This window comes from Bufo gargarizans, chromosome 1, assembly GCF_014858855.1.
Source record: "Bufo gargarizans isolate SCDJY-AF-19 chromosome 1, ASM1485885v1, whole genome shotgun sequence".
Lineage (NCBI taxonomy): Eukaryota > Metazoa > Chordata > Amphibia > Anura > Bufonidae > Bufo > Bufo gargarizans.
The window spans coordinates 451,933,803-451,951,379 of NC_058080.1; positions in this window are offsets into that span (position 1 = coordinate 451,933,803).

Genomic DNA, 17,577 nt, shown 5'->3' on the forward strand with positions numbered 1-17,577 from the left:
AATGACCGTGTAATCGACCTCCAGCCACATACTTACTTGTTCTTTTCTGTACGGTGAATGAATAATTGTTGGGGCCTCGGAGGAATTCAACACCAGTGACGACCACGTGTTATCGAATTTCAACTATTATCATTAGTTTTTTTTTCAAAAGGGGGGATTTCGGTAGCCATGTTTTTATTCCAATTTTATATTTTTAGTTCTTTTAACCCCTTAAGGACGTAGGGCGTACCGGTACGCCCTATTTCCCGAGTCCTTAAGGACTCAGGGCGTACCGGTACGTCCTAACTTTAAATAGATATTCCGGCGCCGCGGGGGTTAATCACAACGGGATGCCGGCTGACTGCGGGGATCAGAAACTTTAAAATGCTCAAAATGCCGATTTTGCACCCCCCCTGCACACCTGCATGATTTATTGCCGGCGGGTGGTGGAGGGGGGGTTGCGAGCAGTGCGGCAGTTGCTTGAAAATTTGTTGGCGTCTAGTGGTTATACCAGGGTGTCAGCACATTGCTGACACTCTGGTATAAACGGCTGACATCTGTGTAGATGTCAGCTGTTTAACCCTTTCCATACCGCGCTCCGTACGGACCGCGGTATGGAAAAGGTTAACTGTCAGGGTCAGGGAGCTACCTCCCTCTCCCATCGGGGGGCTGCTGTGCCTTAATAGCCCCCCGATGGAGAGGGAGAGAGCCCCACGACAGCCCCCACCCAGCCCCATCCTCACCCTTCCCATTAGACTATGGAGACACTAAAACTTTTTTTTGTTTTAAAAATGAAGTCATTGTATAAAACTTACATAAATTTAAAAAAAATGTATACATATTAGGTATCACCGCGTCCGTGACAACCTGCTCTATAAAATTACCACATGATCTAACCTGTCAGATGAATGTTGTAAATAACAAAAAAAACGGGCCAAAAAAGCTATTTCTTGTTACCTTGCCGCACAAAAAGTGTAATATAGAGCAACCGAAAATCATATGTACCCTAAACTAGTACCAACAAAACTGCCACCCTATTCTGTAGTTTCTAAAATGGGGTCACTTTTTTGGAGTTTCTACTCTAGGGGTGCATCAGGGGGGCTTCAAATGGGACATGGTGTAAAAAAAAACAGTCCAGCAAAATCTGCCTTCCAAAAACCATATGGCATTCCTTTCCTTCTGCGCCCTGCCGTGTGCCCGTACAGCGGTTTTCGACCACATATGGGGTGTTTCTGTAAACTACAGAATTAGGGCCATAAATAATGAGTTTTGTTTGGCTGTTAACCCTTGCTTTGTAACTGGAAAAAAAATATTAAAATGGAAAATCTGCCAAAAAAGTGGAATTTTGAAATTGTATCTCTATTTTCCATTAAATCTTGTGCAACACCTAAAGGGTTAACACAGTTTGTAAAATCAGTTTTGAATACCTTCAGGGGTGTAGTTTCTTAGATGGGGTCACTTTTTTGGAGTTTCTACTCTAGGGGTGCATCGGGGGGCTTCAAATGGGACATGGTGTCAAAAAACCAGTCCAGCAAAATCTGGCTTCCAAAAACCATATGGCACACCTTTCACTCTACACCCCGCTGTGTGGCCGTACAGTAGTTTACGGCCACATATGGGGTGTTTCTGTAAACGTCAGAGTCAGGGCAATAAATATGCAGTCTTGTTTGGCTGTTAACCCTTGCTTTGTTAGTGGAAAAAATGGGTTAAAATGGAAATCTAGGCAAAAAAATGAAATTCTCAAATTTCATCCCCATTTGCCAATAACTCTTGTGCAACACCTAAAGGGTTAACAAAGTTTGTAAAATCAGTTTTGAATACCTTGAGGGGTGTAGTTTATAGAATGGGGTCATTTTTGGGCGGTTTCTATTATTTAAGCCTCGCAAAGTGACTTCAGACCTGTAGTGGTCCCTAAAAATTGGGTTTTTGTAAATTTCTGAAAAATTTCGAGATTTGGTTCTAAACTTCTAAGCCTTGTAACATCCCCAAAAAATAAAATATCATTCCTAAAATAATTCAAACATGAAGTAGACATATGGGGAATGTAAAGTCATCACAATTTTTGGGGGTATTACTATGTATTACAGAAGTAGAGAAACTGAAACTTTGAAATTAGCAAATTTTTCTAAATTTTTGGTAAATTTGGTATTTTTTATGCAAAAAAAATGTTTTGACTTCATTTTACCAGTGTCATGAAGTACAATATGTGACAAAAAAACAATCTCAGAATGGCCTGGATAAGTCAAAGAGGAAATAGGGCTGAGTCCTTAAGGGGTTAAGCATATGTATTTGACCTGTATTTGTACTGGTCTGCAGTAAAATTGATATCCATTGACCGTGCAACATACCTCCAGCCACATAATCACTTGATCTTTTCTGTCCGGTGAATGCCTAATGTTTGGGGCCGATAGTCCAGTGGCCTACAGTAAAAATTTTATCCATTGACCACATGATATACCTCAAGCCACATAATCAGAATTTCTTTTATGTCAGATGAATGCCTAATTTTTAAGGCCCGTACTTCAGTGGTCTCAAATACATTTTTCTAGGCTCCAACAGGGCACATTTCAGAGAATGTTACTTTAAGACACATAAAAATGTCACCTGATTAAGATACATATTTTTTGTTTGAATTTTTGTCAATGATCCCCCTCTAGTATGTCACTGTCCATGTTGTGGACTATGTGCACTTCTACTAAGTATTTGGTGGCTGCAAATATGAGCTGAAGGTTTTTCAGGTTCGCCTGCCATTAAAGTGAATGGGGTCCGCCGTGAATTTGTGGTTTGTGAACATTTGATCACGATCGTGTTCACAAACCGTCCCAGCCGATGTTTATCCATCACTACACATAAGGCTGGACAACCCCTTTAAGGCCAAAACCGACTGTGTTATTAATAGGTTAATTAATGAATAGTACATACATTCATAATAGACTAGTTTGTTGTATTCTTTGTAACATTTGCTTACAATCAATGTTTTCTTTTCAAAATCTGTTTATTGTTTTCAAAGTAAGTTAGAATAAAGAGCACAACAGAGGAAATAAACTGATTGTTTTAATGCATTACGCATCACTACAGAAAAAAGGCCGAAAATGGTACAAATTGGTACATGAATTACTTGTTACAATGCTCAATTGAAGTAAGCAGAGTTACAGAAATTTCGTCGTAACAGGTCTCGACACTCTAGAACCAGTAGAACAGTAGAAAAACGTAACTAGAGAGTAGGGAAGGAAAGGATATGAGACTTGGGGTTGAGGGGAGGAGTGGGGATGGGGAGCCTCTGTCTCCTGGACGAGCCCTAGGAAATTGGTTTGTTGGAACATCTCAGAAGGAACAACTAGGATAATTGAGGCAAATGTGGTGCTCAATGTCTATTTAAAATGGGGGTATAGGTGTGAACAAATAAACATTAGAAGGGAGCAAGCGAGGGGCAGGAGTCATAGAGAAGTCCCCTGTGACAGGACCAAAGTGCCCAAATATGGGAGATAGCTTGATAAGACCTCGATTCCCAATGAGAAATTTCCTCAAACCTGGCGATCTGGTCTATCTTGTTTAACCAGTGTAGATTGAGGAAACCTCTTTAAACTTCCAGTGAAGTGGGATAAAGAGCCTGGCCACTGCCAACATGTAGTTAAGAAGCCGTCTAGTTTTCTCAGGTATGTCTGAAGAGCAAGAGCTAAGCTATATATGGTTTCAGCGGGAGGGAGGTATTACATACTTTATTAATAATCTTGAGGATCTGATGCCAGAAAGTTTTGATTGACTCACAGTCCCACCAGACATGTAAAAAGGAGCCTCTCGCTCACATGCATCTTCTGCAGTTTGCATTTGTTGTGTCATACATCTGACTCAACCTGAGTGGTGGTAAATACTATCTTGAAAGGATTTTGTAGGAGTTTTCTTGTATCTTTATGCACCTGGAAATATGTTTGTGGTTGAGTAAAAGTGATGTAATTTCCAGGGGTAAGAATTTTGTTTGTAACTCTCTTTTCCATTCTCTGATGAAGCAAGGGATTGATGGGTTTTCCAGGGAAAGAGAATGTTTGTTTATGGTGGAAATTATTTTAGATGTTTTTTTTCCTTTGTGTGCAGAGCCGCTCAAACCAGGAATAAGGCCATTGCTCTCCATTTGAAATTAATAAATATTTGTGGTGTTTATTTGATTAATGTTTAATAAATCTACCATTTTAGTGACAGGGAGAAAGGTGTTTGGTGGGGAGGATGCTTACTTTCTGAGGACGCATTCACACTACTGCGCCCGTGTGCGTTTCTCAATTTGTGGAACGGGACCAGCAGCCCATTATAAAAATGCCTATTCTTGTCCGTGATTGCAGACATGCTCTATATTTTTTGCAGGGCCACGGAACGGAACAACCATGTGCTGTGCACATCTTTTGTGGCACCTTTGAAATAAATGGGTCCGCACCCGTTCCGCAAAATTGCAGAACGGATGCGCACTCATTCATACTGTCATGTGAATGAGTCCTGAAGTGCAGGGTGAACTTTCCTGGACTTATACTCAGCTGGCGCAAAACTGTCTTTAATAGGGCTGAGCGAATCGACTTGGCATGAAACTTCATTAGAATACTGTACGGAGCGGGGACTCCGTACAGTATTAGAATTTATTGGCTCCAATGAGCTGAAGTTATTACTTTGTGACGTCTCACAAGACTTCGGTTAATAACTTCAAAAATGTATTTCTACTGTAAAAAAAAACTTTAACGAACTCGAGTTCGGTAAAAGGTTTTTTACAGTAGAAATTAATTTCTGAAGTTCTTACGCGAAGTCTCGAAAGACTTTGCAAAGTAATGACTTTGGCTCATCGGAGCCAATACATTCTAATACTGTACAGAGCTCCCACTCTGTACAGTATTCTAACAAAGTTTTATGCCAATCGACATCGGATGTTTCATCCGAAATCGATTCGCTTATCCCTAGTCTTTAAGTGTGATGATTGGAGAATTTGGAGCATAAATCCCTTATATTGTTGTTTTCATATTTTTATTGTAGCAGCGTGGAGTATTCTAATAGTTGAACGTGGAAATATTTTAGGGGATTAAGCGAGTGTTAAGTACCTCAGGGGGTATTTGGTTAAGCTCTCCTCCAGGTGACTCCAATCCTTATGGCTGTGACCTCTAAGCCATTCTACAATTCTACTTAGATGAATAGCCTGGTATGTAGGGATGAGCGAACCCGAACTGTATAGTTCGGGTTCGTACCGAATTTTGGGGTGTCCGTGACACGGACCCGAACCCGGACATTTTCGCAAAAGTCCGGGTTCGGTGTTCGTCGCTTTCTTGGCGCTTTTTGAAAGACTGCAAAGCAGCCAATCAACAAGCGTCATACTACTTGCCCCAAGAGGCCGTCACAGCCATGCCTACTATTGGCATGGCTGTGATTGGCCAGAGCACCATGTGACCCAGCCTCTATTTAAGCTGGAGTCACATAGCGCCGCCCGTCACTCTGCTCTGATCAGCATAGGGAGAGGTTGCGGCTGCAACAGTAGGGCGAGATTAGGCAGATTAACTCCTCCAAAGGACTTGATTAATTGATCGATCTGCAGCTGTGGATCATTGAGCTGCTGATACTCAATTGCTCACTGTTTTTAGGCTGCCCAGACCGTTTGTCAGTCACTTTTTTCTGGGGTGATCGGCGGCCATTTTGTGTCTTGTGGTGCGCCAGCACAAGCGGCGACCAAGTGCATTTAACCCTCAATGGTGTGGTTGTTTTTTGGCCATATACTACATCAGGGGCAAGCTGCGCCTGTCACCAAGTGCATTTAACCCTCAATGGTGTGGTTGTTTTTTGGCTAAAGCCTACATCAGGGTGAAGCTGTCACACCAAGTGCATTTAACCAGCAATAGTCTGTTTATTTTTTGGCCATATACTACATCAGGGGCAAGCTGCGCCTGTCACCAAGTGTATTTAACCCTCAGTAGAGTGGTTGGTCAAGCTGTCACACCAAGTGCATTTAACCATCAATAGTGTGGTTATTTTTTGGCCATATCCCAGTCTAATTCTGTCAGTAAACGTATACCTGTCACCCAGCGTCTAAATACTAGGCCTCAAGTTTATATCCAGCTAAATCTGTCGTTACTGGTGTGGCTGGTCAAGTTATTTAGTGTCCGTCAAAGCACATTTTTTGTTCTGGGTTGATATACAATTCCCAATTTAGCAATTTCATAATTTAGTGGTTTCTGCTGTATCAGAGCTATTTGAAATCTATCCCTAAAAGGGTATATCATATTCAAGGTGCACATAGGGTCATTCAGAATAACTTCACACACCCGCTACTGTGCATTTCCAAGTCTAATTCTGTCAGTAAACCTATACCTGTCACCCAGCGCCTAAATACTAGGCCTCAAATTTATATCCTGCTAAATTGCTGTGGCTGGGCAAGTTATTTAGTGTCCGTCCAAGCACAGTTTTTGTTCTGGGTTGAAATACAATTCTCAATTTAGCAATTTCATAATTTAGTGGTTTCTGCTGTATCAGAGCTATTTGAAATCTATCCCTAAAAGGGTATATCATATTCAAGGTGCACATAGGGTCATTCAGAATAACTTCACACACCCGCTACTGTGCATTTCCAAGTCTAATTCTGTCAGTAAACCTATACCTGTCACCCAGCGCCTAAATACTAGTCCTCAAATTTATATCCTGCTAAATTGCTATGGCTGGGCAAGTTATTTAGTGTCCGTCCAACCACAGTTTTTGTTCTGGGTTGAAATACAATTCCCAATTTAGCAATTTCATAATTTAGTGGTTTTTGCTGTATCAGAGCTATTTGAAATCTATCCCTAAAAGGGTATATCATATTCAAGGTGCACATAGGGTCATTCAGAATAACTTCACACACCCGCTACTGTGCATTTCCAAGTCTAATTCTGTCAGTAAACCTATACCTGTCACCCAGCGCCTAAATACTAGGCCTCAAATTTATATTCAGCTGAATTTGAATACAATACATTGGGCCAAATAATATTTTTGTTGTTGTGGTGAACGATAACAATGAGGAAAACATCTAGTAAGGGACGCGGACGTGGACATGGTCGTGGTGGTGTTAGTGGACCCTCTGGTGCTGGGAGAGGACGTGGCCGTTCTGCCACATCCACACGTCCTAGTGTACCAACTACCTCAGGTCCCAGTAGCCGCCAGAATTTACAGCGATATATGGTGGGGCCCAATGCCGTTCTAAGGATGGTAAGGCCTGAGCAGGTACAGGCATTAGTCAATTGGGTGGCCGACAGTGGATCCAGCACGTTCACATTATCTCCCACCCAGTCTTCTGCAGAAAGTGCACAGATGGCACCTGAAAACCAACCCCATCAGTCTGTCACATCACCCCCATGCATATCAGGGAAACTGTCTGAGCCTCAAGTTATGCAAGAGTCTCTTATGCTGTTTGAAGACTCTGCTGGCAGGGTTTCCCAAGGGCATCCACCTAGCCCTTCCCCAGCGGTGGAAGACATAGAATGCACTGACGCACAACCACTTATGTTTCCTGATGATGAGGACATGGGAATACCACCTCAGCAAGTCTCTGATGATGACGAAACACAGGTGCCAACTGCTGCGTCTTTCTGCAGTGTGCAGACTGAACAGGAGGTCAGGGATCAAGACTGGGTGGAAGACGATGCAGGGGACGATGAGGTCCTAGACCCCACATGGAATGAAGGTCGTGCCACTGACTTTCACAGTTCGGAGGAAGAGGCAGTGGTGAGACCAAGCCAACAGCGTAGCAAAAGAGGGAGCAGTGGGCAAAAGCAGAACACCCGCCGCCAAGAGACTCCGCCTGCTACTGACTGCCGCCATCTGGGACCGAGCACCCCAAAGGCAGCTTCAAGGAGTTCCCTGGCATGGCACTTCTTCAAACAATGTGCTGACGACAAGACCCGAGTGGTTTGCACGCTGTGCCATCAGAGCCTGAAGCGAGGCATTAACGTTCTGAACCTTAGCACAACCTGCATGACCAGGCACCTGCATGCAAAGCATGAACTGCAGTGGAGTAAACACCTTAAAAACAAGGAAGTCACTCAGGCTCCCCCTGCTACCTCTTCTGCTGCTGCCGCCTTGGCCTCTTCTGCTGCTGCCGCCTCGGCCTCTTCTGCTGCTGCCGCCTCGGCCTCTTCCTCCGCCTCTGGAGGAACGTTGGCACCTGCCGCCCAGCAAACAGGGGATGTACCACCAACACCACCACCACCTCCGTCACCAAGCATCTCATCCATGTCACACGGCAGCGTTCAGCTCTCCATCTCACAAACATTTGAGAGAAAGCATAAATTCCCACCTAGCCACCCTCGATCCCTGGCCCTGAATGCCAGCATTTCTAAACTACTGGCCTATGAAATGCTGTCATTTAGGCTGGTGGACACAGACAGCTTCAAACAGCTCATGTCGCTTGCTGTCCCACAGTATGTTGTTCCCAGCCGCCACTACTTCTCCAAGAGAGCCGTGCCTTCCCTGCACAACCAAGTATCCGATAAAATCAAGTGTGCACTGCGCAACGCCATCTGTGGCAAGGTCCACCTAACCACAGATACGTGGACCAGTAAGCACGGCCAGGGACGCTATATCTCCCTAACTGCACACTGGGTAAATGTAGTGGCAGCTGGGCCCCAGGCAGAGAGCTGTTTGGCGCACGTCCTTCCGCCGCCAAGGATCGCAGGGCAACATTCTTTGCCTCCTGTTGCCACCTCCTCCTTCTCGGCTTCCTCCTCCTCTTCTTCCACCTGCTCATCCAGTCAGCCACACACCTTCACCACCAACTTCAGCACAGCCCGGGGTAAACGTCAGCAGGCCATTCTGAAACTCATATGTTTGGGGGACAGGCCCCACACCGCACAGGAGTTGTGACGTGGTATAGAACAACAGACCGACGAGTGGTTGCTGCCGGTGAGCCTCAAGCCCGGCCTGGTGGTGTGCGATAATGGGCGAAATCTCGTTGCAGCTCTGGGACTAGCCGGTTTGACGCACATCCCTTGCCTGGCGCATATGCTGAATTTGGTGGTGCAGAAGTTCATTCACAACTACCCCGACATGTCAGAGCTGCTGCATAAAGTGCGGGCCGTCTGTTCGCGCTTCCGGCGTTCACATCCTGCCACTGCTCGCCTGTCTGCACTACAGCGTAACTTCGGCCTTCCAGCTCACCGCCTCATATGCGACGTGCCAACCAGGTGGAACTCCACCTTGCACATGCTGGACAGACTGTGCGAGCAGCAGCAGGCCATAGTGGAGTTTCAGCTGCAGCACGCACGGGTCAGTCGCACTGCGGAACAGCACCACTGCACCACCAATGACTGGGCCTCCATGCGAGACCTGTGTGCCCTGTTGCGCTGTTTCGAGTACTCCACCAACATGGCCAGTGGCGATGACGCCGTTATCAGCGTTACAATACCACTTCTATGTCTCCTTGAGAAAACACTTAGGGCGATGATGGAAGAGGAGGTGGCCCAGGAGGAGGAGGAGGAAGAGGGGTCATTTTTAGCACTTTCAGGCCAGTCTCTTCGAAGTGACTCAGAGGGAAGTTTTTTGCAACAGCAGAGGCCAGGTACAAATGTGGCCAGCCAGGGCCCACTACTGGAGGACGAGGAGGACGAGGATGAGGAGGAGGTGGAGGAGGATGAGGATGAAGCATGGTCACAGCGGGGTGGCACCCAACACAGCTCGGGCCCATCACTGGTGCGTGGCTGGGGGGAAAGGCAGGACGATGACGATACGCCTCCCACAGAGGACAGCTTGTCCTTACCCCTGGGCAGCCTGGCACACATGAGCAACTACATGCTGCAGTGCCTGCGCAACGACAGCAGAGTTGCCCACATTTTAACGTGTGCGGACTACTGGGTTGCCACCCTGCTGGATCCACGGTACAAAGACAATGTGCCCACCTTACTTCCTGCACTGGAGCGTGATAGGAAGATGCGCGAGTACAAGCGCACGTTGGTAGACGCGCTACTGAGAGCATTCCCAAATGTCACAGGGGAACAAGTGGAAGCCCAAGGCCAAGGCAGAGGAGCAAGAGGTCGCCAAGGCAGCTGTGTCACGGCCAGCTCCTCTGAGGGCAGGGTTAGCATGGCAGAGATGTGGAAAAGTTTTGTCAACACGCCACAGCTAACTGCACCACCACCTGATACGCAACGTGTTAGCAGGAGGCAACATTTCACTAACATGGTGGAACAGTACGTGTGCACACCCCTCCACGTACTGACTGATGGTTCGGCCCCATTCAACTTCTGGGTCTCTAAATTGTCCACGTGGCCAGAGCTAGCCTTTTATGCCTTGGAGGTGCTGGCCTGCCCGGCGGCAAGCGTTTTGTCTGAACGTGTATTCAGCACGGCAGGGGGCGTCATTACAGACAAACGCACCTGCCTTTCTACAGCCAATGTGGACAAGCTGACGTTCATAAAAATGAACCAGGCATGGATCCCACAGGACCTGTCCGTCCCTTGTCCAGATTAGACATTAACTACCTCCACTTAACCATATATTATTGTACTCCAGGGCACTTCCTCATTCAATCCTATTTTTATTTTCATTTTACCATTATATTGCGAGGCTACCCAAAGTTGAATGAACTTCTCCTCTGTCTGGGTGCCGGGGCCTAAATATATGCCAATGGACTGTTCCAATGTTGGGTGACGTGAAGCCTGATTCTCTGTTACGGGACCTCTCTCCTCTGCCTGTGTGCTGGGGCTAAATATATGCCAATGGACTGTTGCAGTGGTGGCTGACGTGAAGCCTGATACTCTGCTATGACATGCAGACTGATTCTCTGCTGACATGAAGCCAGATTCTCTGTAACGGGACCTCTCTCCTCTGCCTGTGTGCTGGGCCTAAATATATGCCAATGGACTGTTCCAATGTTGGGTGACGTGAAGCCTGATTCTCTGCTATGACATGCAGACTAATTCTCTGCTGACATGAAGCCAGATTCTCTGTTACGGGACCTCTCTCCTCTGCCTGGTTTGCTGGGCCTAAATATATGACAATGGACTGTTAAAGTGGTGGCTGACGTGAAGCCTGATTCTCTGCTATGACATGCAGACTGATTCTCTGCTGACATGAAGCCAGATTCTCTGTTACGGGACCTCTCTCCTCTGCCTGGGTCTAAATATATGCCAATGGACTGCTGCAGTGGTGGCTGACGTGAAGCCTGATTCTCTTCTATGACATGCAGACTGATTCTCTGCTGACATGAAGCCAGATTCTCTGTAACGGGACCTCTCTCCTCTGCCTGTGTGCTGGGCCTAAATATATGCCAATGGACTGTTCCAATGTTGGGTGACGTGAAGCCTGATTCTCTGCTATGACATGCAGACTAATTCTCTGCTGACATGAAGCCAGATTCTCTGTTACGGGACCTCTCTCCTCTGCCTGGTTTGCTGGGCCTAAATATATGACAATGGACTGTTAAAGTGGTGGCTGACGTGAAGCCTGATTCTCTGCTATGACATGCAGACTGATTCTCTGCTGACATGAAGCCAGATTCTCTGTTACGGGACCTCTCTCCTCTGCCTGGGTCTAAATATATGCCAATGGACTGCTGCAGTGGTGGCTGACGTGAAGCCTGATTCTCTTCTATGACATGCAGACTGATTCTCTGCTGACATGAAGCCAGATTCTCTGTTACGGGACCTCTCTCCTCTGGCTGGGTGCCTGGGCCTAAATATATGCCAATGGACTGTTCCAATGTTGGGTGACGTGAAGCCTGATTCTCTGCTATGACATGCAGACTGATTCTCTGCTGACATGAAGCCAGATCCTCTGTTACGGGACCTCTCTCCTCTGCCTGAGTGCTGGGCCTAAATAAATGACAATGGACTGTTGTACTGGTGGGTGACGTGAAGCCTGATTCTCTGCTATGACATGCAGACTGATTCTCTGCTGACATGAAGACAGATTCTCTGTTACGGGACCTCTCTCCTCTGCCTGGGTGCTGGGCCTAAATATCTGACAATGGACTGTTGCAGTGGTGGCTGACATGAAGCCTGATTCTCTGCTATGACATGCAGACTGATTCTCTGCTGACATTAAGACAGATTCTCTGTTACGGGACCTCTCTCCTCTGCCTGGTTTGCTGGGCCTAAATATATGACAATGGACTGTTACAGTGGTGGCTGACGTGAAGCCTGATTCTCTGCTATGACATGCAGACTGATTCTCTGCTGACATGAAGCCAGATTCTCTGTTACGGGACCTCTCTCCTCTGCCTGGGTGCCTGGGCCTAAATATATGCCAATGGACTGTTGCAGTGGTGGCTGACGTGAAGCCTGATTCTCTGCTATGACATGCAGACTGATTCTCTGCTGACATGAAGCCAGATTCTCTGTAACGGGACCTCTCTCCTCTGCCTGTGTGCTGGGCCTAAATATATGCCAATGGACTGTTCCAATGTTGGGTGACGTGAAGCCTGATTCTCTGCTATGACATGCAGACTAATTCTCTGCTGACATGAAGCCAGATTCTCTGTTACGGGACCTCTCTCCTCTGCCTGTGTGCTGGGGCTAAATATATGCCAATGGACTGTTGCAGTGGTGGCTGACGTGAAGCCTGATACTCTGCTATGACATGCAGACTGATTCTCTGCTGACATGAAGCCAGATTCTCTGTAACGGGACCTCTCTCCTCTGCCTGTGTGCTGGGCCTAAATATATGCCAATGGACTGTTCCAATGTTGGGTGACGTGAAGCCTGATTCTCTGCTATGACATGCAGACTAATTCTCTGCTGACATGAAGCCAGATTCTCTGTTACGGGACCTCTCTCCTCTGCCTGGTTTGCTGGGCCTAAATATATGACAATGGACTGTTAAAGTGGTGGCTGACGTGAAGCCTGATTCTCTGCTATGACATGCAGACTGATTCTCTGCTGACATGAAGCCAGATTCTCTGTTACGGGACCTCTCTCCTCTGCCTGGGTCTAAATATATGCCAATGGACTGCTGCAGTGGTGGCTGACGTGAAGCCTGATTCTCTTCTATGACATGCAGACTGATTCTCTGCTGACATGAAGCCAGATTCTCTGTTACGGGACCTCTCTCCTCTGGCTGGGTGCCTGGGCCTAAATATATGCCAATGGACTGTTCCAATGTTGGGTGACGTGAAGCCTGATTCTCTGCTATGACATGCAGACTGATTCTCTGCTGACATGAAGCCAGATCCTCTGTTACGGGACCTCTCTCCTCTGCCTGAGTGCTGGGCCTAAATAAATGACAATGGACTGTTGTACTGGTGGGTGACGTGAAGCCTGATTCTCTGCTATGACATGCAGACTGATTCTCTGCTGACATGAAGACAGATTCTCTGTTACGGGACCTCTCTCCTCTGCCTGGGTGCTGGGCCTAAATATCTGACAATGGACTGTTGCAGTGGTGGCTGACATGAAGCCTGATTCTCTGCTATGACATGCAGACTGATTCTCTGCTGACATTAAGACAGATTCTCTGTTACGGGACCTCTCTCCTCTGCCTGGTTTGCTGGGCCTAAATATATGACAATGGACTGTTACAGTGGTGGCTGACGTGAAGCCTGATTCTCTGCTATGACATGCAGACTGATTCTCTGCTGACATGAAGCCAGATTCTCTGTTACGGGACCTCTCTCCTCTGCCTGGGTGCCTGGGCCTAAATATATGCCAATGGACTGTTGCAGTGGTGGCTGACGTGAAGCCTGATTCTCTGCTATGACATGCAGACTGATTCTCTGCTGACATGAAGCCAGATTCTCTGTAACGGGACCTCTCTCCTCTGCCTGTGTGCTGGGCCTAAATATATGCCAATGGACTGTTCCAATGTTGGGTGACGTGAAGCCTGATTCTCTGCTATGACATGCAGACTAATTCTCTGCTGACATGAAGCCAGATTCTCTGTTACGGGACCTCTCTCCTCTGCCTGGTTTGCTGGGCCTAAATATATGACAATGGACTGTTACAGTGGTGGCTGACGTGAAGCCTGATTCTCTGCTATGACATGCAGACTGATTCTCTGCTGACATGAAGCCAGATTCTCTGTTACGGGACCTCTCTCCTCTGCCTGGGTCTAAATATATGCCAATGGACTGCTGCAGTGGTGGCTGACGTGAAGCCTGATTCTCTTCTATGACATGCAGACTGATTCTCTGCTGACATGAAGCCAGATTCTCTGTTACGGGACCTCTCTCCTCTGGCTGGGTGCCTGGGCCTAAATATATGCCAATGGACTGTTCCAATGTTGGGTGACGTGAAGCCTGATTCTCTGCTATGACATGCAGACTGATTCTCTGCTGACATGAAGCCAGATCCTCTGTTACGGGACCTCTCTCCTCTGCCTGAGTGCTGGGCCTAAATAAATGACAATGGACTGTTGTACTGGTGGGTGACGTGAAGCCTGATTCTCTGCTATGACATGCAGACTGATTCTCTGCTGACATGAAGACAGATTCTCTGTTACGGGACCTCTCTCCTCTGCCTGGGTGCTGGGCCTAAATATCTGACAATGGACTGTTGCAGTGGTGGCTGACATGAAGCCTGATTCTCTGCTATGACATGCAGACTGATTCTCTGCTGACATGAAGACAGATTCTCTGTTACGGGACCTCTCTCCTCTGCCTGGTTTGCTGGGCCTAAATATATGACAATGGACTGTTACAGTGGTGGCTGACGTGAAGCCTGATTCTCTGCTATGACATGCAGACTGATTCTCTGCTGACATGAAGCCAGATTCTCTGTTACGGGACCTCTCTCCTCTGCCTGGGTGCCTGGGCCTAAATATATGCCAATGGACTGTTGCAGTGGTGGCTGACGTGAAGCCTGATTCTCTTCTATGACATGCAGACTGATTCTCTGCTGACATGAAGCCAGATTCTCTGTTACGGGACCTCTCTCCTCTGCCTGTGTGCTGGGCCTAAATATATGCCAATGGACTGTTCCAATGTTGGGTGACGTGAAGCCTGATTCTCTGCTATGACATGCAGGCTAATTCTCTGCTGACATGAAGCCAGATTCTCTGTTACGGGACCTCTCTCCTCTGCCTAGTTTGCTGGGCCTAAATATATGACAATGGACTGTTACAGTGGTGGCTGACGTGAAGCCTGATTCTCTGCTATGACATGCAGACTGATTCTCTGCTGACATGAAGCCAGATTCTCTGTTACGGGACCTCTCTCCTCTGGCTGGGTGCCTGGGCCTAAATATATGCCAATGGACTGTTCCAATGTTGGGTGACGTGAAGCCTGATTCTCTGCTATGACATGCAGACTGATTCTCTGCTGACATGAAGCCAGATCCTCTGTTACGGGACCTCTCTCCTCTGCCTGGGTGCTGGGCCTAAATAAATGACAATGGACTGTTGCACTGGTGGGTGACGTGAAGCCTGATTCTCTGCTATGACATGCAGACTGATTCTCTGCTGACATAAAGACAGATCCTCTGTTACGGGACCTCTCTCCTCTGCCTGGGTGCTGGGCCTAAATAAATGACAATGGACTGTTGCACTGGTGGGTGACGTGAAGCCTGATTCTCTGCTATGACATGCAGACTGATTCTCTGCTGACATGAAGCCAGATTCTCTGTTACGGGACCTCTCTCCTCTGCCTGGTTTGCTGGGCCTAAATATATGACAATGGACTGTTACAGTGGTGGCTGACGTGAAGCCTGATTCTCTGCTATGACATGCAGACTGATTCTCTGCTGACATGAAGCCAGATTCTCTGTTACGGGACCTCTCTCCTCTGCCTGGGTGCCTGGGCCTAAATATATGCCAATGGACTGTTGCAGTGGTGGCTGACGTGAAGCCTGATTCTCTGCTATGACATGCAGACTGATTCTCTGCTGACATGAAGACAGATTCTCTGTTACGGGACCTCTCTCCTCTGCCTGGGTGCTGGGCCTAAATATATGCCAATGGACTGTTGCAGTGGTGGCTGACGTGAAGCCTGATTCTCTGCTATGACATGCAGACTGATTCTCTGCTGACATGAAGCCAGATTCTGTGTTATTGGACCTCTCTCCCCTGCCTGGGTGCCAGGGCCTAAATATCTGACAATGGACTGTTGCAGTGGTGGCTGACGTGAAGCCTGATTCTCTGCTATGACATGCAGACTGATTCTCTGCTGACATGAAGCCAGATTCTCTGTTACGGGACCTCTCTCCTCTGCCTGGGTGCCGGGGCCTATATATATGACAATGGACTGTTCCAGTGGTGGCTGACGTGAAGCCTGATTCTCTGCTATGGGACCTCTCTCCAATTGATATTGGTTAATTTTTATTTATTTTACTTTTATTTTTATTCATTTCCCTATCCACATTTGTTTGCAGGGGATTTACCTACATGTTGCTGCCTTTTGAAGCCTTCTAGCTCTTTCCTGGGCTGTTTTACAGCCTTTTTAGTGCCGAAAAGTTCGGGTCCCCATTGACTTCAATGGGGTTCGGGTTCGGGACGAAGTTCGGATCGGGTTCGGATCCCGAACCCGAACATTTCCGGGAAGTTCGGCTGAACTTCTCGAACCCGAACATCCAGGTGTCCGCTCAACTCTACTGGTATGTTTTATGTAGTGATGGAAAGCCAATTCTGCCTTTGTCAGAGGGGAGTTGGAGAATTTTGTGCGATATGGTGTGGCTTGACTTTGTCCCAGATAAAATCAGCAAATTTTTCAAACTGTTCGAAGAATATTTTCAGTAGAGCAATTGGGAGCACCTGGAGGAGGTATGTCACCTTTGGTATGATCAGAGAGTTTAGTATATTTTTGCTGCCAATCCATGAAAGAAATGTGGGTGAACAGGATTGTATTATGGATGGTACAGAAGAGAGTAAAACTTTATAATTCAGATCATAAAGATGTTCCAGATGTGTCGAGAGTTTAATCCCTAGGAATTGGATATAGTTATCAGGCCATTAGTATGGGGAGTTATTTTTAATTTTTTATATACGTTCTGAGGGGATTGTAATGTTAAGAGCTTGAGATTTGCTAAAGTTTACTTTAATGTTTGAAACATCACAAATATCTTTGTGCATCTCATTTCGGGAAGGCTACCTCGTAGTTTAAGTAAGAGAAGATCAATCAATGTATGATGACCACAATAAATAGCAGCGGGGAGAGGGGGCAGTCCTTTCTTCTTCCGTTGTTAATTAAAACTCAGTCAGAGATAATGTCATTGATTTTGATACAGTATGTGCGTTTGGGTTTTTATACATGGACATGAATTGTGTGGGGATGCCAAATTTGGTTAAAGTGATTTCCATGTATGGCCAGGAGACCCTGTGAAAGGCCTTTCCTGCATCGGTTCCTAATAATAATAATGACCGATGAGACTTCTTTGAATGAGAGATTTCATTAATTAATTTGTATGCATTATCTCTACCCTCTCTGTCTGAGACAAACCCTGTTTGATCTGAGGGGATCAGATTAGGGAGTAGGTGTTGTAGCCTGACTATCAATGTTTTCCATATCTGTAAATGCTACATGCCTTCACAAAAAAAAAAGAAAGAACCTACACACTGTGTATCAGAAAAAGAAAGGTACATTTCTTCTTCAACTTTGCCATAATAGCATGCACTTTCAAAGAAAGCACAATTACCTTTAAAGATTCAAATCATGCACAGTGTTCATTTGAAACCTAACACAAG